Below are 26,291 nucleotides of genomic sequence, written 5' to 3'. Positions count from 1 at the left end.
TTTAAAAACACTTTGGAAAAATTCAACATCTGTCCTATCAAAAACTTCCAAGAAAATAGGCATGGATGGATACATTTTTAACATTGTAGCATATAAATACCTCAGTATTAAGGCCGGACCCTTGGGGAGATGAGGGGCATCGCCTTCATGGTCAGGAACAAAGCGAGGATACTAAGCTTGTTAGGAAAGCTGATGCAAGTAAGCAGGGATTACAATTAGGGCATAGGACAGAATACAAGGGAGACTGGTACTAATAGCTGTATGATGGCAAGCCCTGCACGCCCGAGAAAGGCAACAATAAAACTATCTCAAATCACAAAAGAATCCATCGGGGTAGTAGGATCTGAATTTTACACACAAAAATCAATAACACTCCTATGCAGAAAAAGTAACCAGTTACAGAATAATGAAGGAGAAAACCCCATTATAACAGGAACAAAGCAGGTCATGTATTTAGAGATCAATTCAATAATTTAAGTGGGTTCAATGTCCTATTAAAGACAAGTTTTCTCAGAATAAAGAAATCCAGCGACATGCTATTTGCAAGAGCTATGCACCTAAAACACAGGGATCTGGAAGGGGTCAAAAACATAGAAAGGGCAAAAGAGAAACCAAAAAGGCATTATTTTAAAGAGAGCAATATGATCTACCTCAGGAAAAAGAGGGAAAAGCATGAAGAAGGGTAAATAAGAGCAATCTTAATGATACAAGCAATGATTAACCAAGTAGGTACGAAAATCATGTTCTTTCCCACGTAATCCTGAAACCTCAAAATAGTCAAAGGGATAGAAAACGTGTGGATCATTAAACTTTTACATGACAAATCTATCTGCATAGCAGGTATTTAAATAAACTTATAGAAGAAATTGATAGAACATTACCCACTGCATAAATTGAATCCTTCAGTCCCTGATAATCCTCTGAGGTGGCTAGGAATTTAACTCCACTGGAGGAAACTGGGGGCACAGAGTAGTTAAGTAAGTTGCCCAAGGACACACAGCTAATAAGTGGTGGACCCAGAAATCAAAACTTGGCAATCTGGCCCCAGAACCTGTGTGCTTTAGTTCTGAAGGTGGAAAGAAAGACCTAGTGGATTCGATGTGACTTAACTTACCTTAAAATAGCTTGCTTGCGTGACCTAGGTTCTCAGTGCACCACTTGTAAAATACAGCTGACCCTTGAACAATGCAGTGTTAGGGATGATGACCCCCACTCCACTGTGTATTGAAAATTCACAGAATGTTTGCTCCCCTGAACTTAACTACTAATAACCTACCGTGACTGGGAGCCTTACCGATGACAGTACAGTCAACGAACCCCTGTTGCACCTTCTCCGTGGCACATTCTGCAGTCTTACAACAAATGAAACTAGAGAGGAAGTGTAATTAAGAAAATGGATGTGTTTTGAAGTTTGGGTTCAAGGGTGACAGCCAAGAATTCTTGAGATGTTTTTGGTGCAAAAAAGATGATTTTATTATAGCCTGGGAACAGGACCTGTGGGTGGAAAGAGCTGCTCTGGGATTGGGAGGCGTGATTGATTATATAGTTTGTAATTAGTGTGCTTGGGGAGAGCGTAAGTCTCGCGGGATCGCGGGAATGTGGAAGCAAGGCTTTCAAGACCTTGAGGGTCAGGTGCTGTGACGGTAAGGTTAGTTGTAGTCTCTAGCAAAATACCAATGTTAAGGCCATCATGGGCTCTGGAGGAAGGTCATGCTCTGTGTGTTTCGGGCAGCATTAAGCGGGCTGTGGGCTGCAAAGCTGTAAGGAGATTTAATTTAATTTAAGCCGGATTTTTCTTGCCTTTGTTTCCCTTATCAAAAATTAAACATTAGGTTGGAAGTTAGTTTGAAAAGCCTTACTACTCAGCGTGGGCTACGTATGAGTTTATGCTCAGCCACAGCTGGCTGGACGTTTAGTGGGTACGATCTCTCTGAAAAGGAAAGTTTGTATCTGAACACTTTTATAAAGCCCGCGTAACTACGACCCTGAGGCAAACATCTGCGTGGTGGTGATGATGAGTATTTACTGAGTCTGTGATGGGCCAGGTCTTGTTCTGAGCAGTTTAACCCCAGCTGTCCCAGGCTACCTGGAGATGTTTGTCTCTCACCGGCAGCCCATCTCCTTCCCGAGGGCGCTGAGACATGGCCAGGACCCTCTCCGAGGACGCAGGGAAGATGGGAGCTCATAGTCTCTGCATTCTCTTGCTCCAAGTTCCCCAGCCTGTCCAGGGAAGGAGACACCAAGTCACAGGGAAATTTCTAGACTCTCTCCACTGCCCTTAAGTCCCAGACAACTATAAGGCTCAAAATTATCTTCATTGCTGAGTCTGGTGGACCATGGCCATGGAGGAGCTGAAAGCACAGCTGGGCTTGGGATGGATTTGGGGGCTGCTGTGGGCGATCCCCTGACCCCTGGATGGGCCTCCCAGTGGGGTCAGACAGCTCAGGGGCTGTGCACCCTGTTCATTGCTTTATCTCTTTCTCTGCATTTTTCGGTATGTTTTCTCCTGTCTCTGTTACAGATTGTTTTCCCTTGATGGGGAACAATATGACCTGCTCATTCCCACATCTTCCAAGGGACACATGCTCAGGAACAATGCAACAGCTGATTGACTGCTTCCCTGCTCCGTGAGTCACCTCGTATTGTCACTTGCTATCTCCTCTTGTATTGTGAGCAAAGCAGATTACAGGAAAGAATAAAGAAAGTAACTGTAGCCTGGTGTGGTCCCATCTAGCACGGTCGACTAACGTGTACAGCTCTGCGTTTAAGCTCTTCCACAGACAGGCAGCTGAGGCACATTATTTTCTCACTCAAATTATGTTTGTACTTCCTTGGGTTGACATCTCAAGTTCTCTGTGTAAGGGTCGCATTTAGAAATATAAAGAAAAAATTAATTTTTAAAAAAGATTTTATTTATGTATTTATTTATTTGACAGAGAGAGTACATATAGCAGAGTGAGCAGCAGAGGGAGAGGGAGAAGCAGGCTCCCCTTTGAGCAAGGACCCCAACGTGGGGCTCAATCCCAGGAACCCTGGAATTATGACCCTAGACGAAGGCAGACATTCTACTGACTGAGCCCCCCAGGTGCTCCAAGAAAAAAAATTGAAATGAAACTTTTATATTTAAGTGCCCCCAAAAAACATTTTCAAATGAAACCTTTACATGTTACATTTTTTCAGGTCAGCAAAAGCAATTATGGAATTATACAGCACAGAGAAAAGGAAAAGAAGAAATAAACAGAAAATCACCAGACATGGTTTACCTCTCTATTGGAGTATTTGGCCTCATTTGAAAGGTTGCTTTTGACTTAGGGAGAGGTATCATTTTTTTTTTTTTAAGATTTTATTTATTTATTTTTATTTTTTTAAATATAATTTTTTATTTTTTATAAACATATATTTTTATCCCCAGGGGTACAGGTCTGTGAATCACCAGGTTTACACACTTCACAGCACTCACCAAAGCACATACCCTCCCCAATGTCCATAATCCCACCCCCTTCTCCCAAACCCCCTCCCCCCGGCAACCCTCAGTTTGTTTTGTGAGATTAATTTGACAGAGAGAGACACAGCCAGAGAGGGATCACAAGCAGGAGGAGCAGCAGAGGGAGAGGGAGAAGCAGGCTTCCTGCGGAGCAGGGAGCCCGATATGGGGCTCTATCCCAGGACCCTGGGATCATGACCTGAGCCAAAGGCAGCCGCTTAATGACTGAGCCACCCAGACGCCCCAGGGGAAGGTATCTTTGACCAGTGGTCATACTGACAATTGGAAACCAAATTATTGTGTTCTTGGAGCGTCTGCCCTAAAGGGGTTGGCCTTGGTTATATATTAGATATTCTCCCATCAACTAGGAAGTGGGATTAGATGCCAATCAGAGTCCGAAAAGCAAACTAATGAATTAAAAAAAGAATAAAATAGATATTTAATAAAATCATCCATTTAATTAGTAACCCAGTGGTTTAGATTTCAAATTTCCAATTAAACACCAAATTGATTTATTAATTCAATAAATACACCAACCTCTGTCCTGGGATATGGAGACCACTATGGCCATGGGGTGGGTTATGCCAGTAAGAAGCACATGGTCCAGCAATTTCTCTGAAAATGTATTGCACCATTGATTCAAGAGCTGGTGTTTCTGAAGATGAGAAACCATACAGCTCTTCAGAGAGGACATGGTTTCCATGCATACTCAATAGGTTTATTGCTGGGCTTATTCAGAACATATAGATTTCCATGGGATGATCCTCAGTAGATATTTTTCAGAAGTGCTGAGAAATTCATTGACTTTCTTAAAAACTGCACCCTCTGGGTGTCCATCATATTTTGAATTTTAAGTAGTGGGGCTAGTCCTTCAGAATGTCTCCCTGTGCTGTTCCTTCCGGGGGCTCCAGTCTCACTGGGCTCACTGCGGGGTGGGGGGGGGGCAGCATTCTGTCTGATACATTGTAATTTCACTGTAACGGGTGCTCTAATGTGGACTTCAGGTGGCCGACGGTGTTTCACGGAGCCCCTCCTGATGGCATTTGAGCTCTAACACTCTCTGGTGTGTTTTCTCCCCTTACAGTTCTGGCCTCCATGCAACAAGCCTCTCTTCTTTTAAGCAGAAAAATATTACCCGTATTTTTTTTTTGAAGAGGAAGAAAGAAAACTCCCAAGAGCAAAGACAGCCCCCTCTTGAAATGTTCTGGGGGAGGGAGAGAGTGTTTAGAAAGCTGTTTAAGCTTCCTTTTACAGATGGCTCACTGCCTTTAAAACACCACAATCATATGGCGGCTTTTATAGTAAAAGAGGGAATGCGATAGCTTGGCAGAGACTGCGGTGTTTCCATTCGCTGATGGTGAATCGGCTGGGCTCCTTGTTGATAAAAATTAGTGGGCCTTCCTTTAAAGAATATCGAGGTGGTTTCTATACAGAAGAGAATCTTTGATCTTTTCCATTTTATGAAAGCACATGGGTAAAGGATTTCTCTGGCCTTGGAAGTCTTCAGCAGATGGCCAAGGCTACGAGGAGCCAAGAAGCCACACTAAGGATCCCAGTGGCAGTGCTGCCTGCAATGGCCAGGCCTCCCTCTGCCGCCACGTCCAGGACCTTCAGAAGTGGGCAGGGCCACTAAGGCCACTTAGGCCAGGGACCTGCGCCATCTCTGTGACCTCATCCCCTTCTACCGCAGCTGGGGCCGCCTCTTGCTCCTTAGGCAGGCCCAGAAGGGGACCTCTTCTCTCACTTTAGCGTCTCACTCTGATGTTTGGGTTCCTGATGTGTCATTCCCTCACCAAGCAAGTGTTTGTCTATGCACCTGTCGTGGCCCAGGCACTCTTCAAGGGCTTGGGATGCACAGCGAAAGTATCGATCTAGATCTCCACCCTGACAGAGACTTCTGGGATAGTGGGACTGAAGCATCCAGTGTGCGGAGCAGAGTCTGGAGTGGAGGACGGGGTGGAGGACGGGGTGGGAAGCCAAGGGACGGGGCGGTACGAGGATCCCGGATGCCCGGGCAGCGGGCGGGGTGGTCTGTGCTGTGGCAGGACAGAAAGCCGTAGTTGTCCTCCTGCCTGCTTGACTGTTTGGTCCAGTGCCTCTCTGGTGTTGGCTGAGTCAGGAATAAGAACTAGAAGGTAAGACGCAGGAGTAAGAACCAGGAGGTAAGACGCAGGAGTAAGAACCAGGAGGTAAGACGCAGGAGGGTAAGGCTGCAAGTCAAGAGTGATGAGTTGGCCAACCAGCCTTCTTCTAGAGCTGTGGGAACTGACAGCTGCAGGGGAGGCGGGGTCTCTCATTTTCTGTAGAAAATCCCCTTTCCAACGCCTGGGCATTCTTTTCGCGTGTTCCAAAGAGTGTGTTTGTCCTTCATGAGTTCTGTCCTTCAAGGAAGAGGGTGAATTAATGAGCTGATGTTTCTCCTGGCTTCAGAAAAGAAAGTTTATGCATATATTTCAGTGCATCAGGCGTTTATGAGGATTACGAACGGAGAATTTCTAATCGGTAGCTCAAATGTGGTCTGGTGATTTTTAATGCTGGCAAAAATAGGTTTTTCTAGAGACATGTAGTGGGAAAGCCGATAAAGTGTCTCCGATCTGCTCAAGACTAGTGTCCAACACACAGTCAAGCCGGGTTTTTGGTGCGGCCAATGTTGGCCGAAGGCATGGCGTACCCCACTATGGGACAGAGGGGAGCACCCAGAGGGGCAAAGTCTCTGAGATGGACCTAAAGCAAACACTTCCATCACTGCTGAAACTATTGCCTGGGGAAGAAAGATGATCAGTCTGGTGAAGACCCAGCCTACTCTCAGCTGTTCTGAGCTGCTTTTGAGGAGAAACCTTTTTGTAAAAAAGCAATATTTGGAATTGATGTTTCTCCCCAATTTAGGACAGTAAGTCAGCTGTACCTCTCTTCCTCCCGCCACCTCCTCCCTCCCCTTCTATTTTTCTCTCTCACATCATGGAGTTAGGTGTTGACATTTTAAACTTAGGTGACAATGATTCAAATTCTTTATCATAAAAGAGATAGATAAATATGGCTGGATTAGATTTTAGTGGCAAAATCTCTGTCTAATTGAATACATGTTTTCGGTGTGTATAACTTCGGGATCTAAAATAACTCAGTAATAATTTATTGAACATGTATTTAGGCAGCACTTAACCAAATTCCTACAACAGGGGAGGGGCCTCTGGTCAGGCCCTCAGATTAACAGGATGGTCAAGAATCTGTCCCTCTTCTCTACAGTCTCAACATCCAGTGAGGGAGCCAGGCACGTCGGTCAATGGTTTTATTCCATTGCAGACGAATGGTAAGTAAAGCACAATATAATACTGAGGGTCAAGAAAGGAGATGCCAGTTTTATCTGTGGAGATACAGATCTCGGTCTCTATCTATATCTATATGGTTAGTGGAATGGCTTCTTGAAGAAACAGGAATTGGAGAGATCATTTGAAAGAGGGTTGAAATTAAGAAGGATACTTCATGCAGAAGACACAACGTACATGAAGACAAAGGACTGATTATGTTAAGGGGAATGAACTTCATCAACTTGCAGGATTTCTAAAGGCCAGGGTGAAAGTTTTAAATAGAAAACTACTGAATATTTTTAGAACACCTGGCTGGCTCACTGGGTTAAGTGTCTGCCTTCAGCTCAGGTCATGATCCCAGAGTTCTGGGATCGAGCCCTGCATTGGACTCTCTGCTCAACAAGGAGTCTGCGTCCCCTCTCTCTCTGCCCCTACCACCTGTCTTGTGCTTGCTCTCTCTCTCTCCCAAATAAATAAATACAAAATTTAAAAAAGGAAAAAGTTTGGGTTAAAAAAAAGAAAACTGAATATTTTATAGCAAAGGAGTGCCATTCTTTGCTCTGTATGTATGAAAACATGATGGTCATAATGGATTGGGAAAAGGCAAGATGGTTGGAGACGGGCTCCTTGTTCAGCTATAACTGTGGGCAGCAGTCCCACAGAAATGGATGTGAAGAAATGGACTTCATTATTGTTGAGAGCGGCGTTTGAAAGGCTTTAATGACACATCTGAATAGGAGTCATGTTTTATAGGTCTGTGGGGATTAGGTGGTAAATTCTACCTAAAGATGGTTGTTTTCAGGGTTTGTAAAACCCCACATCAAGATGTGAATCAGGCAAAACAAAACGTGGTTTTGCGGCCCATTAGATGGATCGAAGCTGCAGGCAGGCGTCTGTAGGTCACCAGTGCAGTAGCACCCGAAGCCGGGAGGGTAGAACACGTTGCCCAGGGAGGATCCGTGGGGTGGAAAGGGAAGAGCGTGAGGATGAAGCTGAGTAACAGCTACGGCAATGTCAACAGCAGCACCAGCACAACCGCACTGTCCACGGCTGTGGAAGTGAGCTGCCAACGTGACCCCGAACGCGTCTCAGCCCCTGGCGTTCTTGTTTATGCTGAGGACAACCCCCTGAAGCAGACCTCCAAGCCCCTGTCCAGACCAGATGATCACAGCCCCTGAGGCATCTTGACTACAACTCCTGACCCTGACCCGCCTGGCTGAGTGGACCCTGGATTCCTGCCCCACAGAAACTGTGTGAGATACTGAGTTTATATTCTTTTTTTTTTTTTAAATTTATTTTTAATTTATTTTCAGCATAACAGTATCCATTATTCTTGAGCTGCTAAGTTTTGGGGGTACCTTGTTATACACGAATACTGCTTGGATTCCCGTTCGCGGGGAGAATGGGGATTCCTGTTCTTTCCTTTCCCTGGCTACAGTTGAAGTCAGCTTGTGGATTGTGACTGAATAACTTGCATTTTACTTCCAGCACATGCAAAGTTTGGCTCCTGAAGCCTTTTTCAAGACCTACCCAATAATCACGGATTGTTTTTAGACCAGGATCATGGTTTCTTAGGCTGTACCCTTCCCTCTGAAACTGGGTTTTTGACCTGTTTGTTTCTGGTCGGCTGTGTGGGGGAATGACCATACCCCCGTTTATTCTGAGACATGACTTGTATCTTTGGTTCCTCTGGCCATGCTTCCTGGTGGACAAGAAGCTCAGGGTGGAGTCTGGTATGGAACATGTATCCAGGTCACTGGTCAAATGAAGAGTCTTAGTAGCCTTTGTTGTCCAAAGCTCTAGTTGGTCTTACTCTCTTCTGTTTTAGGCCAGAAGCACTTGGCATTTCTAATCAAACTTCCTTGGCTTTGAATGTTCTCTTTCCTTTACTTTCTTTCTTGAAAACTGTCAGTGTGTTTCCCAAGCTTATTGCCTACCTTGCTAAGGGCAGACCAAAGGACCCCAAACACTGGGATGCTCTGACTCCCTCCGAACCCACTGTGACTCTGCTGACCAGATTAGGTCAGGACCACTGACCACTGACCACATTAGCTCAGTTTTGCCAAATACTTCTCTGTGGCATGAACAGATTCTCTAGTGTTCTTGGCTGCCTGCTGCCTGCCTGCTAAAACAATGCCACATATTTTAGGGTTTAATTAGGACAATACCCCACTTCAAGATAACAATTTCTGTATTGGTTATTATAAGCTGATTGCTATAAAAAACAAATGCCCAAGGTCCATTGGTTTAACAGAGAAGAATAGAGAGCAGATGACTTCTAATTACCTAGAATATCTCTGATCTTAAAATCTGCACTGAACATGTGGGAGGAAGTAAAGCATGAGTCCATTAAAACTATCTCTGTACTGTATAAAACAAGCTGATTTAGTTAAGCTGATTGGTTCTCCAGGTAACCTGATACAGTTGAGAAGAATGGAGGTTTTGGCTTCAGGCCCATTTGGGTGAGAATCCCCGATCTGCTTCTCCAGCTGCCAGAACCTCTTGGAGTCTCAAGATCTCTATCTTTAAAATGTAGCAATCACACTACTGATATTGGACAGGTTTGATAGGATTAGGTAAAATAATACATGGACGTCCTCAGCACAGCGCCCAGAACATAACAAAATATACAGTGATAGCTACTTTATTCAATTCATTTTTATAGAAAGAGTCCAAGCAGTGGGTGATTCAGCATAACCCATACGGGGCGTGAGGTTTTCTAATCCCCTTTGCCCTCGGGGTGAGTCAAGCGGATGAATATGAGGAAGGCGGTCCTTCAGCAAAGAAGACTTTTATACTTTTGCAAGTAAAGTCAGTAGAGCGTTTGGATGGAGAGGATGAATGGTTAGAAGAGATTTTCCGATGTTCTTTTATGATTTCTTTGCCACTTAGAATCCTCTTTTATGGTATTCGACTTCCTTAGAGATGATGATGAGGCATGGGCCAAGATTCTTCCAATGTGGAAAGAAGTACTTCTTCCACCCCGCTTTCTACTAACTCCAGGTTATAAAGCCAGCTAGTGGCAACCCAGGGGACCCAGGAGAGAGTAAGCCTTGGATAGGCTACGTGAGCTCTTGTTTTGTCTGGGCTTCATTGGAGGAACAACCAAAACTTTTTTGCTGATAGCACACTAGGAGTGTTTATGAAGGTTTGAGGCTGAATTTCTAGTAATCACCCATGTGCTGTTGTTTTTCCCAGAGTGCCTGTCGTGATATGTGCCCATAAACCAGCAGAGAATGCATTTTCAGAAATTCTGATTCTTGGTTCTCTTCCCAGAAGAGAGAGCATAATAATGATAAGAGGACAAATAAAATAAGTAAGGAAGAATTCCACCTGGAACTGAATTGTGTTCCCTCTCTAGTTTGTATTGTTTTGTTCTCTCTCTCAATGAATAGTCTATCATCTTTTATTTTAGTAGATGTCGGGAAGCAACTCATGATTTCTAACCTACATATGGGTACTGCTTCGTAAAGTACTGCTTTCCACACTATAAATGGTTCACATCATCTTGAGTATAGTTTGCTTTGAGCAGTTTCTAAATATGAATCACCGCCGGAGTAAATAGATTATTGAACCTCTTTTCTAATCATTATCTGGGTGGCCATTATGTTTTTGTGGTAACATGGTTACATCTAATTCTGTGCTATGCACTGAATAAAGTTTTGAGGTCTGAGGAACAATTAAATACAAGCCAAAAGTACTAATTTAGTAATAGGGTATTAGATCATTACTTTGTTTCTCAGTAATACAAATATTTTTATGATGTTACTTGTTTTCTACTCTAATTTTAAAAGGAATTTAATCTCATAACAAAATCTATTAGAAATAGGAAAAGTTGAGGGAAACTTTATAAATTATTACCTAAAAATAATTACTGATACATTTTTGTGTTTGTTTTTAGCAGCTTTTTTCTATATAAGTACACATATATAAACTCCTGTTTATATGGTGAAAATATTTGCTTATATAAATATGGATATGGAGAACAAAATTGGGGTAACCCTCTATGTGACATATTGCGTGTGACAGAGTTATGAAACATTTTTGACTTACATAATAAACATTTTTAGATGTTAGTCTATATATATATATATATATTTAAAAGATTTTATTTATTTATTAATGAGAGACAGAAAGAGAGAGAGAGAGGGAGGGAGAGAGAGAGGCAAAGGAGAAGCAGACTCTCCGAGGAGCAGAGAGTCCGAGGCAGGGCTCTATCCCAGGACCCTGGGATCATGACCTGAGCTGAAGGCAGATGCTTAACTGACTGAGCCACCCAGGTGCCCTTGTTAGTAAATATATTTTAAAAAATAACCTAAAAGAACCACCTAAAATCTCAATATAAATTTTCATTTTAACCATTCTCCCATTATTGGTGCTTTGGTTTTCTGTTACAAATAATGCTGTGAATGATACTTATTATTACAGTTTCTTTGTAAAAAATTCCTGAAAGTAGAATTACTGATTCAAAGAGCACAATCTTTTTTAAAATACCTGTGCTGATTTGCATTCTTACCAATAATGCATAGTCACAAAATAACTGCTTAAAAATCTTTACTAAGATTAGAGATAAATATACTGTAATGCATCATTGTTTCAAGTTGTAGTTCTGTAATTTCTAAGATGGAATTTCCCCATACTTTTATCAGACATTTGTATCGTTTTAACCTAGTAGAAAAAAACAAGGCAGAAGGTAGGTGGAAGAGAAGAGCTGATACCAACACAGGCACCTTTCAACTTGAGGGCCACAGGGAGGCAGGGCACCAGAGGGACTCTGTAGCAGTGCCTGCTGGGATTTGTGGTCGGTCTTGTGCTTCATCGGTTGGGAATTTTAGGAGGACCCCCATAGAAGACCCAAAAGAACCCCACTGGATGAATGTCTCCTGAACACTCCGACAGTGGGGTAGAAATTAGGCCCAGCAACTTGTCCTGCACCTGAATATCCAAGGAAGAAATCTGATTGTCATCCAAGTAGATGGGGAAGGGGTTCAAAGAAAGGCACATACATACCCTGCCTATTGGTTAAAAACAAAACAAAACAAAACAAAACAAAACAAAACAAAACAAAACAAAAAACACTTTCTGCTTAGAGCTTGACTTATTTTAACAACAAATAAACAAAGTATTCCATGGAATACCAAAATGGAAAGTGAGTAACATCTTGAGTCATAGAGAGAATGTAACATAACTTTCAATTGCTTTATTACAGGAATCAGAAGAAAAATGTAGAAAACTGCTTGAAATCCTTAATAGGTCGTAAGATAGAATGAACTCTAAGAAACACACAAGAAGAGAAGAGAGAGGATAAAAACTCAACAGGGTAGAATAAATACGGAGATGCATGAGGGAAGAAAGGACTGTAGTGAAATTAAAAGTAAAAAACACAATCGTATACTTAAGTCAGTGTGAAGGATTCATCTACAAAATGATGACTGTATGTTGGAATGGGAAGTGAGAAGAGATTCATTCCACAATCCACATAGGTATTTTTCCTTCTTTAAAAAAAAATAGACTTTATTTCTCAGAGCAGTATTAGTCTCATAGCAAAATTACACAGGAAGTGCCGAGAGGCCCTGTATATTCCTTGCCCCCACACGTGCCCAGCTTTCCCACTAGGCTATTTTTCTTTTTAGTTACAAGAGCTTGAAAAGGTTCTGGAAGTATTGAAGTATGAATAGTTGACATTCGAAGGTGCAGAAACTTAACTTGTCCTCCATCATTCCCTCTGTACCCAGTTTCAGAAGACAGTTTGCCATAGTCAACAAATTTTGAGCTAAATGCCTGTTACCCAAGAAATATGTGCCCAGAGAAGTTATCTTTTATGCAGAAAGTCATTTAAAACCTGTCTAAATATAGAACTGGAAAAATATACTGTAAATTTGCTCTTCTTAGGGAAAAAAGAATACTTTGAAAAAATCCAGGATGTATTGAAATAATGACTTTAAGAGCAAAATATTCATGGGTTAAAAGGGCTTCCAAGGCTTCCCTTCCTCATTTTCACCACAGATCCTGGCGTCCAGCGGAGCTGTGTGGGCTAGCAGGAGCTGCAGGGGACCCAAGATTCCCTCAGTGGGCACACATGATGGCTCTTCTCATAAGAAGCCCTACTCCAGCCACATCCCCCACCCAGAGAAACAATCTCTTGCTGAGCTTCATATGCACTTAATACGGTTATTATTTTTCTCTACTGAAACTTAATTCTGGTAAAATAGTTCCCTGGTTTGGACTCTGAGAATAGAGAATTAAAACATCAACAACAGAATCTAGTTTGAAGTGTATGATGCTATTTCTATTACAGAATCTCCACTTTCTTAATTTCATCCCTAGGGTTATTTAAAATCTCTTCTTTAGTGACAATCAAAATATTCTCAAGGTTCATTAATTTAGGATTCTTTCAACATGTATTTATTTTCCAATCGTTTTGTGCAAAGTTCCTGGGCTGGGCACTGGGAATAAAATGATGGTAAAAAACAAACATGAGCCTTGTCTTTGAATCAAAGAGATCTTGACCAAGACACATCATAAACTTGCAAAGACAAAAAGAAACTTAAAGCAGCAAGAAAAAAAGCAAGTTATCTCTTATCCTCAAAAATACTAACATCTAGGGGTGTCTGGGTGGCTCAGTAGGTTGTGTCAATCTTTGGTTCAGGTCGTGATTTCAGGGTCCTGGGATTCAGCCCTATGCCAGGCTCTGTGCTCAGCAGGAGTCTGCTTAAGGGATTCTCTCTCTCCTTCTCCCTCTGCCCCTCCCCTTGCTCTAGCTCTTTCTCTCAAACAAATAAATAAATATTTTATAATAATAAAAAGTAAGAAAAAGGAAAAAAAGATCTCAAATCACTAACCTAGATTTCTATCTAAAAAAATAGAAAAATATGAGAAAAGTAATAAAAAAAGCAGCTGTAAGAAGAATATAATAAAGATTAATGTGGAAATAATGTAATAAAGAATAGAAAGCAATAGAGAAAAATCAACTAAACAAAAATTTGTTCTTTGACAAACCTTTAGTAGACCAACAAGAAAAAAAAGGGAATCAATATTCAAGTTACTAAAATCAAGAATGAAAAAGGGGACATCACTACCAACTTTATAGGAAAAAAAAAAAAAAGACTATAGGGCATGCTGTGAACAATTGTGCCCCAAGGGCTTTTACAACCTAGATGAAAGGGCCAAATTCCCAGAAATGCATAGATTTTCGAGAGGGGCTCAAGGCAGAAAAAAATATGAAGAAGTGAAGAGGTGAAGAGATTGTTTTAATGTCTTTGTGTTATTTTCTAATGTACCATTTTAATTCTCTTATTTATTCTCCTATTATTTATTGAACTAACTTTATTCCCTGGAATTACAATTAATACTTTAGTTTATAACCATTTAGTTTATATTAGTATCATTTTAGCTTTAGTAGTACACAAAAATTTCACTCCTTTTCAGCTTTACTCTTTCCCCTCCATTGTCCTATTATTGTGCAAATCACAACTTTACACACATATAATCCATCAACACAATTTTTCTAGTATTGCTTTATGCAGTTTTCCTTCAGCTAAGAGGTTGAAACCATTGCAAGCAAAAGACTGTTTATGCCATCTTTACCTTTACTTATATAGTCACCTGTACCAGCACCCTTTCTTTCTTCACATGGATTGAGTTTCTGTCCATTGTCCTTGCATTTCATCCTCAAACACTCTTTAGACCTCTTCTTGGGGATGCCTGCTACTGACAGATGTTCTCAGCTTTTGTTTTTCTGGGGATATCTTCATTTCTCCTTCATTCTGGAAGGGTAGTTTTGTTGGATATAGAATTCTTGTTTGACATTCTTTTCCTTTCAGCATTTTGAATGTGTCATTCCACTGCTTTCTGGTCACCATGAGAAATTAGATGTTAATATATATACACATATATGTATATATATTATGAAATATGTATTATAAATAAAACATATATACCAATAAAATGTAAGCAAATATATACACCAATAATATATATGTATATTTTATATACACATATAAAATATGTATCTATTTTAAAGATTTTTACTTATTTATTTGAGAGAGCGAGAGCATGAGCGGTGGGGAGGGCTAGAAGTAGAGGGAGAAGCAGACTCCCCTCTGAGCAGAGAGCCAGATATGGGGTTTGATCCCAGGACCCGGGGATCATGACCCAAGCTGAAGACACTTAACTGTCTGAGCCAGATGCCCAGATGTTAATATTTTTGCTTCTTTCTTGATGGTTTAAGTTCCTTTCTTTGTCTTCGATGATTTATGATGTATCTTGGTCTAGACCTCTTTGAATTTTTTCCTATTTGGAGTGAGTTGAGCTTCTTGAATGTGTAGATTAGCACTTTTAACAAGTCAAATTTGGGAAGATTTCAGACACTATTTAAATGTTCTGTTTGCCCATTTCTTTCTCCTTCCTCTTTCTGGGACTCCCATTATACATATGTTGGCCCTATTAATGGTCCCATAGGTCTCTGAAGCTCCATTAATTATTTTTCATTCTTTTTAATTTCTCTGCCTCATCCTGTATAGTATCAATTGACTGATTTTAAAGTTTACTGACTTTTTCTTCTGTCAGCTCAAATCTACATTAAGCTCCTCTAGTGAACTTTTCAATCAAGTTACTGTACTTTTTGACTCCAGAATTTCTATTCAGTACCTTTCAAAATTTTCTGTCTCTTTTGGATATTTTCTATTTGGTGAGACATTTTTCTCATATTTTCCTCTAGTTCCTTCGATATGGTTTCTTTTATTTTTGAACAGATTACAATAGCCGATTTACGCTCTTTGTCTGCTAAGCCCAGCATGCCGGCTACCCCAGGGATCCTTTCTGTTGACTGTGTTCTCCCTGCACATGGGCCGTATCTCATTGCTTCTTTGAATGTCATGTAATTTTTTTTGCTGAAAACTAGATTTCTAAGTAATACCATGTGAAAACTCTGGAAATCAGATATTTCTCCTGCCCCTCTTCAGAAGTAGTTATTGGTGCTTTTTTGTTGTTTTTGTTGCTATTTTCTTTCCTTTAATGACTTGATTGAACTGATTCTGTAAAGTCTATTATATAAAACTACTATAGTTTCTGCGTCATTTATCTTGGTGGTCAGCTATGACTAGACAGAAATTTCTTTATATACTTTAAGCCATGAAATCTCCAGTGCTTGCTTATGGCTCTGAGTGCATTCCATCTTCTGTGCTTCTGTCATTTCCAGCTCTGCCTTGTACTCACCTCACCCTTGCATAAAGCCTCAAGATTCCTAAGATGAGAGCATTTAGGACGTTCTAAGGTGTTTGCTGGGAATACATGTAGCTTTATGTGTACATGTGGGCTTCTAGATATCCAGGAGCATGTTGGAATTTTCCAAAACTTTTATGGATGTCTCATTCCTCAGATCTTTCCTTAACGTTTGTGTGTGTGTGTGTGTGTGTGTGTGTGTGTGTGTGTGTACCTCTTGTTTTATCTTTATCCCTTCATCAGGCAGCTGTAATGTTAAATAATCACCACTGATTATTCTCAATAACAGTCTGGAGAAAAAAGCTGTTGAGCGTATCACTTCTGAGTAAGGTAAAATAAAGAAAGACTCTGAAAGTGTAGGGCCATTTAAAACACCAAATCCTCCCTGCTTTTACAGAAGTTATGTCATTTCTTTTGAATAAATTCTTCTTGGATTATGCAACTTTTTTTTTTTTTTTAATTTCTAGAGTTCTTAAAACATTGAATTTCCATTTTTGTCCTGTCATGATTACTTCTGCAGGAAGCACATTTTCATATACTTATGTTTTCATATACCTATGTTAGTAAGAACTAACATAGGTGGTCTTTACTTCATTATTCTGAGTGTTTCCTCCCCCTCTCCCCATTCTTCTTACCAGGAACATTGAAGACATGTGTGGAGTTGGAGCAGAATCTCATCACAATGAACATGACAGTCCAACAGTAAGGAGAGTGGAACAAGATGATAAATAGAATGTAAATTCTTTAAAAAATATATTTGATTTATTTACTTGAGAGAGAGAACACAGAGGGAGAGGGAGAAGCAGACAGTCCACTGACCAAGGAGCCCAATGTAGGATCCCAGGGCCTGGGATCAGGACCCAAGCCAAAGGCAGATGCTTAACTGACTGAGCTGCCCAGGTGCCCCTAGAGCCTAAATTCGTTATAATGTTGAACCATAATATCAAATCTGCAGTGAAATTCCTATTTGTGGTAAAGAATCCATCCTTAATTAAAAAAATCATTGTGTTTTCATTGTTGCTGTTACTGGTAACAACACAAGCACAACATGGCATATGGCAAAGAACACTTGTTTAATAAATTATTTTTGAAGAACACTAGTTGATAATTTCAATTATATACGACTGAGTATGGGTTCACTAAGAAATGTTTCTTCTATGACAATTAATGAAAAAGCCATTGGAGACTTAACTTGAAGGAGTTCAATGGGCTGAGCAGGGCTGGAGGAAAGGGCCAGGAATAGAGCATGGAGAATGGCAAGGAGGTAGAAAGGGATTGGGGTTCAAAGAAGGTGAGGAGGAAATGGGGTTCCATGCTGGGATTTGGATGGAGAAAGTTGCTTTTGGTCAGACCTCAGAGGGCCTTCAGTGATGTGTTAGGAGTTTGGCCCTTCTATCAAATGCAAATAGGTGGTGGAGTCTCTCTTTTCTGAGACGTTAAGAAAAATCCCCTTAAAGATACCTCTAGCCTTTGCATTAAAAGAGTGAGAGCTACACACCACGATTTTTCCAGCCTGCTAGCTCTCAGCTGGCATGGAGAGATAGGACCAGCCCAATTTCAATTTTGCTATCTCGTCTACAAACACGTTAGAGCATGACCAGCAATAAAAATGGAAAACTCGTCCTCTGGCTTGATAAATACCTCTCAAGAAGTGCAAGTTTTCCCAGGGGCATTTTCGTCTTATACAGGATGGGAGGCCGAACGAGGAGGGCCACTCCACAAGTGTGAACTGATGAGGAAGAAAATGCATAAAAGATTTAATTTAAATTCTTCCCAGTAACATACTATTGTTTCACAGAATTTCTCCACAACAGTAATCTTACATGTCTCTTTAAAGCAAAACAACTGCATTAGAACTGTTTAACAATTTCTGGTAAGAGACCTATCAGGTAGAAAGGAAAAATATGGGAATGGCTAGACTTTGTAGCATGAGATGTGTGGAAAACAGGTCCTATGGAGAAATGTCTAACATACAAATCATCACCACATATAAAATTTACCTGAGCTGTACATGGCAGTAATTATTAGATGTTGCTCTCTCCCACCCCCAGCCCCTAGAGATTGTTCCTAACTGCGGCCTGGGCTTATGTGTGATCTATAGAAGGACCTTATGAAATGCTATTTTCGTGTTATTAATATTCATCTCTGTGAACTTACCGAAAATAAGAATCAGTAAAAACACATTCTTTCTGGTGGGAACATATCATCCCTCTAAGGTATGTATTTAAAAAAGAAAACAAACAGACAAACAAAGAAATAGGTTGAGAGAAATTAATCTCTTGCCCACAAGGACAGTAAAGGGTGGCATGTGAGCATGGTGCACACTTCCTTCTCAATCCGTCCCGTGTCTGCTCTCACATGTCTCCCTTCACACTTAAACAGCTTGCAACTCCACAGATCTTTACTTATAGGTTCTCACTAGATTGTGTGAAAGAAACTTCATGGGTTACTTCCCATGATCACCTGTCTTGTGTTTTAACCAAGAACCTTCTGAAATAATCATTTTGTTTCACAAAATAAAAACAACGAGAGCTTAAAGTTTCCATTACACAGCCACCCTACATGCTCCTTCTAAATAGTTTACTCTATCAGTATAGTTCTGGACAAATAGAGAAACAATAACTTACTCCATTTAGATCTCAAAATAGTGTGCCTTCCTTGTGCATAATTTCTGATGAGTGCTGTCCAGTAGAACTTTTTACAGTGGCCATTGAACACCCAACATGTTGGTGTGACTGAGGAAATCTTACATTTTTTTGTTGTTAATTAACTTAAATTTAAATGGACCCAAGGTATTAGTGGCTACTGCACTGGATAGTGCGATCCTGGATAAACTCAGGGTGGAGATTAAACCATCATAACTCAAAAGTTCATTAATTCATGGTGGAATGCATACTTCCCTTTGAGCTCCAGGTGAAGATCTCCATGTATGTATGTGTGTGCGTGCTTCTGTCCTTGCATTTTATATTTTTAAACTAAGAATTAGTGAGGTCTAATTTACACATAATAAAACTCACCAATTTTAGTTACAATTCAATGAGTTTTGATAAGCATGTCCACTTCTGTAGTCCCATCACAACCACAGTCAGGACAACTGGACATTTCATTCCCTTGAGAATATTGCCTCGTACACCTTCACAGTCACCCATGTCCCTCACCCCGGCCCATGACACTGCTGATATCCTTCTTGTCACTAGGATTTCACTGCTCCTTTTTGTCTGACTTGGTCTCACTGTCATGTTTTTGCCTGTGTTGTATTTTGTATCAGTGCTTTCTTTTACTGATGAATAATATGCCATTATACAGATCTGACACAGTTTGTCTTTACACCTGTTGATGGACATTTGGATTGTTCACATTGTTTTGTTATGATAAATAAGTCCGGTTGAAAAGCATTTTTAAAATTTATTTTTGGTAAGTTGGAGAGAGATTGCTGTGTTGTGTGGTAAATGCGTTTTTAACATAAGAAACTGCCAGTCTGTCTTCCAAAACATGGGTCCATTTTGCACACCTGGTGGTCTTGTACGAGAGCTCCAGTTGTTCCAGAAATCTGCCAATAGGTAGTAAGGTTCGTCTTTTAGTATTTCACTGTTCTAGGAGTTGGTGCTGATGGACATATGGTGAGATGTGAGCCAGAAGAACTCAAGATATAAGGTCAAAGCCTCAACTAGATCAGAATGCTGATAATACGTTTGGGCCATATTCATTTTTCCCCCTAGTAAGCACTCCCACTTAGTGTTTGAGAGCACAGGCTGGGCATCTTTGTCATGTTAGCTGTACAATGGACACATTATTTGTCCTCTTCATCTCAGTGTCTTCCCCATTGCTTCAGTATCCTCAGCTGAAAACAGGTTGAAGGTTATAGCATCACGGGATGGGGTGAAGATCAGAAGGGTGACCCATGTCAGAGCTTTAGGCTGGTGTCTGGCATGAGGTTCAGTGTCCAACACATGTTAGCAATGTTGCCCATCCATGGTGGCATCTGACTACCTGCAGGGCTCCAATCCCTTTTTCTTGTCTCTGAGCAGATTTGATCTAATGATTCTCCATTTTAAACAAAAATGATACAGTTAAATACTCTTATCAGGATTAACATTTTTTTTTATTGTTTTCCATAATCTGGCATTTGTTCTTCACTTCTAATTACAACTCTTATTAAAAGACCCTAGATTCTGAACACTTCCAGAAGGCAAAATATTTTATGACAAAAAATATGGAGAAAGGGTTCTCAGCTGGCTCAGTCAGTGGAGCATGGGACTCTTGATCTTGGGGTCATGAGTTCAAGCCTCATATTAGGTGTTGATATTACTTTAAAAAATGGAGAACTGATGAAATAGGACAAGCCCATTAAACTGGAACATCTGTCGTTTCCTAAGTGTGACTTTCAATTTGCCTCTTTCTGGATTTTTATCCATAGTATCCTTTTCTCCAATCCTACTCCTGCTTGAGGATCTAGCTTATGCATAAAATCCTCCTGAAGCCTTCCTTTCTCCCTGAACCATGGTGAACCTTCCTGTACTGGTCCTCACAGGAAGTCTGGGATAGAACTCTCTCTGCATTTAATCTCATGAGTCTGTGTGTACTTCCACTCAAACACATATTACATTTGTCTTGTGTGAGAGTAACTTGTAAAAATCTCCCTGAGTAAAGGGACCCAATTTTATATGAATTTTCCTCAAAACACAGTGTACATTTAGTACACTAAAGCATAGAGTGGGTCCTTATCATGTCTTCAATAAATGGGCTTAAGCTAGAATGAAGAAAGCATCAAGATTTCAAAATAGAAGAGTGATGTAACCAAGAATAAAAAAGTCACACGTGCATATTCTTGTTGCTGGTCTTAGTCACTATTGATGGATGAGATGGTTCAAAGTGGTTCATTTATGAATGTAAATTGTGTGTTTAAACAATTGGTCTCATCCTGATTCCTCTCATTAGCCTCTCCTGGTATAAAGAGTGTATTTCTATACACATTTCACACATACTACATTTCTTATTAAGTGTGAAACTCAACTACTGTTGGAATGTGCTAATGCTGTAAATTAGGAAATGAATCTTAAGGAATTCACCTTGAAATAAACACACAAATTATAAACTTAATTACATAAATGAAGAACTTCTTGCTAGGGCTTTCTTATATAACATTTGGTTATTATCTGCAACAAAGTTTCAATTGTATAAAGAAATATTTTTGTACATTTAGAGTATTTTGGTCATAGAGTTAAGTGTACATACACACATACACACACATCACACACATTCACAGTCTCACACACATACACACACACACAAGCATGCACGCATATGTGCATGACCAGTTCACTCAAGTGAATAACTGTTGTCCCTTTAAACTGAGAGTCATTCATTTCACTTTCAGACATTGGATTTTTTTTAAACTTCAACTAAATTTAGCTTCTCAAGGCTTTCCTCATGTTTCATGTTACTGGACTCTAATGTAGGACTGGTGCCAGTTTTTTAGCTTTCACACATTAGTAAAAAGTCTAAGAATAATCCCCCCCCCTTCCCATGGCTCATAAGAACGTGGAGAGATGTGAATAACCTGTAGCTTAAAAAAAAAGGGGAAAGTGGTGACCGTGGACATTGCTGCTATAAACAGATGGCTCTTCTTTTCATGACATCTGTATTTTGGGGGTAAATACCCAGGAGTGCAATTGCAGGGTCATAGGGAAGCTCTATTTTTAATTTCTTGAGGAATCTCCACACTGTTCTCCAAAGAGGCTGCACCAACTTGCATTCCCACCAACAGTGTAAGAGGGTTCCCCTTTCTCCACATCCTCTCCAACACATGTTGTTTCCTGTCTTGCTAATTTTGGCCATTCTAACTGGTGTAAGGTGATATCTTAATGTAGTTTTAATTTGAATCTCCCTGATGGCTAGTGATGATGAACATTTTTTCATGTGTCTGATAGCCATTTGTATGTCTTCATTGGAGAAGTGTCTGTCCATATCTTCTGCCCATTTTTTGATATGATTGTCTGTTTTGTGTGTGTTGGGTTTGAGGAGCTCATTATAGATCCTGGATATCAACCTTTTGTCTGTACTGTCATTTGCAAATATCTTCTCCCATTCCGTGGGTTGCCTCTTTGTTTTCTTGACTGTTTCCTTTGCTGTGCAGAAGCTTTTGATTTTGATGAAGTCCCAAAAGTTCATCTTCGCTTTTGTTTCCTTTGCCTTTGGAGATATACTTGAAAGAAGTTGCTGTGGCTGATATCGAAGAGATTACTGCCTATGTTCTCCTCTAGGATTCTGATGGATTCCTGTCTCACATTGAGGTCTTTTATCCATTTTGAGTTTATCTTTGTGTACGGTGTGGAAAGAACCAAGATGCTCTTCAACGGATGAATGGATAAGGAAGATGTGGTCCATATACACTATGGAGTATTATGCCTCCATCAGAAAGGACGAATACCCAACTTTTGTAGCAACATGGACGGGACTGGAAGAGATTATGCTGAGTGAAATCAGTCAAGCAGAGAGAGTCAATTATCCTATGGTTTCACTTATTTGTGGAGCATAAAAATAGCATGGAGGACATGGGGAGATGGAGAGGAGAAGGGAGTTGGGGGAAATTGGAAGGGGAGGTGAACCATGAGAGACTATGGACTCTGAAAAACAATCTGAGGGTTTTGAAGGGGTGGGGGGTGGGAGGTCGGGGTACCAGGTGGTGGGTATTAGAGAGGGCACAGATTGCATGGAGCACTGGGTGTGGTGCAAAACTAATGAATACTGTTATGCTGAAAATAAAAAATAAAAAAAATTTTTAAAAAAGTAATTGATTTAAATTAAAAAAGTGGTGCCAAATAGAGCTGTAGCCAAGGAGCAGTCCATTTATTACAGACAGCTCACATAATTTAATACATTTATTTTCTCACAAAAGGGACAAATTAAAATCTGAGCAAATTTTGAATGTTTGACTAGAAGAATAAGTTTTATTAAGGAAAAAATCTCCTATACCTCAAACTGTTCCAATATTAAAACTAAAGAAGTGTGACCCTTGGAAGGCGCCCAAAAAAGCGTAGTTCTACAGAATGTGCTTTTGACTAGATAGATGGATTTATGAGGAGGCACTTAGGACACAATCTGACCTGAGGAATGGGACATTCATCTAAAAGTTTGCACTTTTATCTTTTTATTGCTATTTTTCACCTTGATAATGTTCATACAGTTAATACTTCTGTAGAACAAATGGTGTAGTCACTTGCATTGTACAACCTACAGAGCTGATTTTGTATGTTATCATATTTCATGCTTTGTCATATTTGCAATAAATGTACATATTCTTTTCTTAAGTATTAGGGTTTTAAGTTGTTAGAGTGGACAGTTGGAGTGGGCACTGTTTCCCTAACCCCTGCTTCCCTGCCTTGCGCAATCAGGACCATGGACAACTGCCAACATATTCGCTGTATTCACACTGTCTTTCAAAGCTGAGACTTTCACAATTTATGTTTAGTCTTTCTCTTTCTTACTGAGGTTGGGCCCTAATTTTTTGAACATGATGGATTTTCCTGTATGAATTTCTTTTTTTTTTTTAAAGACCTAAACTTTATTTATTTATTTATTTTTACAAATTTGGTTCTTAATTCTACATCAACATGCATTTAAAAAACAATTTTAGGGCACCTGGGTGGCTCAGTGGGTTAAGCCTCTGCCTTCGGCTCAGGTCATGATCTCAGGGTCCTATGATTGAGCCCCGCATCTGGCTCTCTGCTCCGCAGGGAGCCTGCTTCCTTCTCTCTCTCTCTCTGCCTGCCTCTCTGCCTACTTGTGATCTCTGTCAAATAAATAAATAAAATCTTTAAAAAATAAATAAAAAAACAATTTTAGTCCGACTTTATTGCATTTGACACTTTCTTCCATATTCAGAGCACCTTTACTTTGAGTAAGGGACTTACATACGATTTTCCACTGAATACAAGGGTAGTGCTCTGTTTGCCTCCAGCTGCAGGATATGAGTATCCATTTACATATTGCCAAAGAAGTTTACTGGCTTTCACGTTGAGCTCTAAATTCTGATGAATGGCTCTGAGCCCATCGCTTCTCTGTTTAAGGAATAGCACTTAGGAATATCCACCCAAATTACAGTCCTTATAACTCCCACTTCCCCTCCCCTCATTTTTTGTTTGTTTATTTGTTTGTTTGTGTTTATTTGCAAATGCTGGAGATACTACAAGAGCTGGTGTATTTCCTTCAGTGTTCTAGTTTACACAGGCAGAGACCTTAACACTCATACCTCTGTGTACCTGATAGGTCCTCTGAATATACCTGCTGTCACCAATCACAGCAACTGCACTGTATCCCGGCTTCCAGACATCCAATTTCAGAATCCCAACCCATCCAGAATCCCTTCTTAGGACCTCGACTGTCACCAGCCACATTAGACCGAGTTCCCTAAAAGTAGCTCCCACTCCAGTGTTCAGTGGGTGTGATTTACTGAGGGAATGTGCCCCGGGAAGGAGCTGTAGGTGGTGAAGGCCAGGAGAGCAGGGGAAGAACTGAGCAAGTGGGTCTCAGGTCAAGTGTGCTTGTTGTGGCCTGATCAGCAGAGGGAGCGTGGCAGTGGAAACCAAACCAGGGGCATTGCAGGGCACAGATGTAAGCCTTTAGCAGCCACACTCACCACTGGGGGGATGGTTTGCTGGACCAGTAAAGGTGACGCCGGCAGGCCACCACAGCACCACGGGCAGCTAGTTAACTAAAAGCATGGGGCCTAGAGAATCATGTAAAGTCCAGAATGTGGGCGTATTCATTTGCTGGGGGATAGAACAAAATACCACAGGATGGTTTAAATAGCAGAACTTTATTTTCTTACAGCTTTGGAAGCTGGAAGTCAGAGATGAAGGGGTTGGCAGGCTTGGGTTCTCCTCAGGTCTCTGTCCTTGGCTTGTGGGTGGCCACCTGTGTGCTCATGTGGTCCTTCCTTTGTGTGCCTGTGTTCTTGTCTCCTTTTCTTATAAAGACACTAGTTAGATTAAACTAAGGGCCACCCCAATGACCTCATTTTAACTCAACTACTGCTTTAAATGATGTTTCTCCAGATACAGTCACATGCTGACGTACGGAGGATGAGAGTTCCAAATATGAGTTTTGAGGGAGTATCATTTAATGCTAGTCCAAATGGGGAGGGGGGACCTGTTATGGATTAAAAAAACACCAACACAGTGTAAGAGATGAGCCTTTCTAGATCCTACTTGAGGCAAGTCAACAATTAGAAGTTATTTTTGAGTGAATCGAGAAATCCAAATTCAGACTGGGAGCTGCAAGATATCAAGAAATGCACTTTATTTTTTTAAAGTGCATTAATGATAGTTTTATTTTTAGAAACATGTCCTTATATGAAAATGGATACTGAGCACATATGGGTACAAGGGTGTTGATGTCTGGGATTAACTGTAGTGAAGCCTGGATGTGCTCGCTCCCACCAGAAAAGCGGAAGGTGTATTGATGAATTACTGAAGGTAAAACTTAGATATTTTTGAAATTGGGTGGTTGAAGTTTCATTATAGTACTTTTTCTAAATTTTTGCATTTTAACAATGTTCATAAAAATGGTAATTAAAAATAAATTAAAAAGTATGTTCGGGGCACCTGGATGGCTCAGTGGGTTAAGCCTCTGCCTTCGGCTCAGGTCATGATTCCAGGGTCCTGGGCCCTCTGCTTGGTGGGGAGTCTGCTTCTCCCTCTCTCTCTGCCTGTCTCTGCCCACTTGTGATCTCTGTCTGTCAAATAAATAAAATCTTGAAAAAAAAATTATGTTCATGTTGTTCCATGTAAAACCTTTCCTTTGCATGTTGAGGTGACTAGAGTAGGTTTTTTTTTGTTATTCAGCTAGCCACAATCCTTCTTCTTTTGTCCTACTAGAGAATTCCTTTGGGACAGCAGTCATTTACTCCTGGGTTTTCTGTTTGCATCGTAAAACAATGTACCAGCTCTGACCATGGCCTTTCAAGTCCTAAGATAAAATATTCTTCGGACCATTCCTGACTGTTTCCCACTTCTACTTACCACGTACTGACCACACCCCTTACTTTCATTGTACTCCAACCCATGTTAGGGTAAGTAATGTCTTTGTTTTATCTTCACTATTCAAATGGGAGTTCCTTGAGGGCAGATAGTGAGTTTTATTTATCTTTTATATCCATTACATTTTTCACAGGGTCTTGCACAAAGCAAATTCTCAAGAAATATGGGAATTAGCTATAGATTAGAATGTTAGGTTCATATCAACATTAAACATCTTTTTTTTTGCATGCATTGTTTTCT

The 26,291-nt window shown here is 40.5% G+C and overlaps 1 long non-coding RNA gene across 2 annotated transcripts in view; it reads left to right on the top strand.

Moving 5' to 3' along the window:
* LOC132017527 (uncharacterized) overlaps positions 1 to 26,055 on the top strand; it is a 55,129-nt gene extending 29,074 nt beyond the window's left edge. The window contains exons 2-3 of one of the 2 annotated variants that reach the window (XR_009404313.1): positions 2,522 to 2,627; positions 25,890 to 26,055. This is a non-coding gene — a long non-coding RNA (uncharacterized LOC132017527). Of the gene's footprint in view, positions 1 to 2,521; positions 2,628 to 3,180; positions 3,250 to 25,889 lie in introns of those variants that run through there. The other variant, XR_009404314.1, reaches the window with a different exon arrangement.
* Positions 26,056 to 26,291: the final 236 nt, after the last annotated feature.

Source organism: Mustela nigripes, chromosome 5 (assembly GCF_022355385.1).
Source record: "Mustela nigripes isolate SB6536 chromosome 5, MUSNIG.SB6536, whole genome shotgun sequence".
NCBI classification, from domain to species: Eukaryota; Metazoa; Chordata; class Mammalia; order Carnivora; family Mustelidae; genus Mustela; species Mustela nigripes.
The sequence above is the reverse complement of the archived record's forward strand: the minus strand, read 5'-3'. Positions and strand labels throughout refer to the sequence as shown.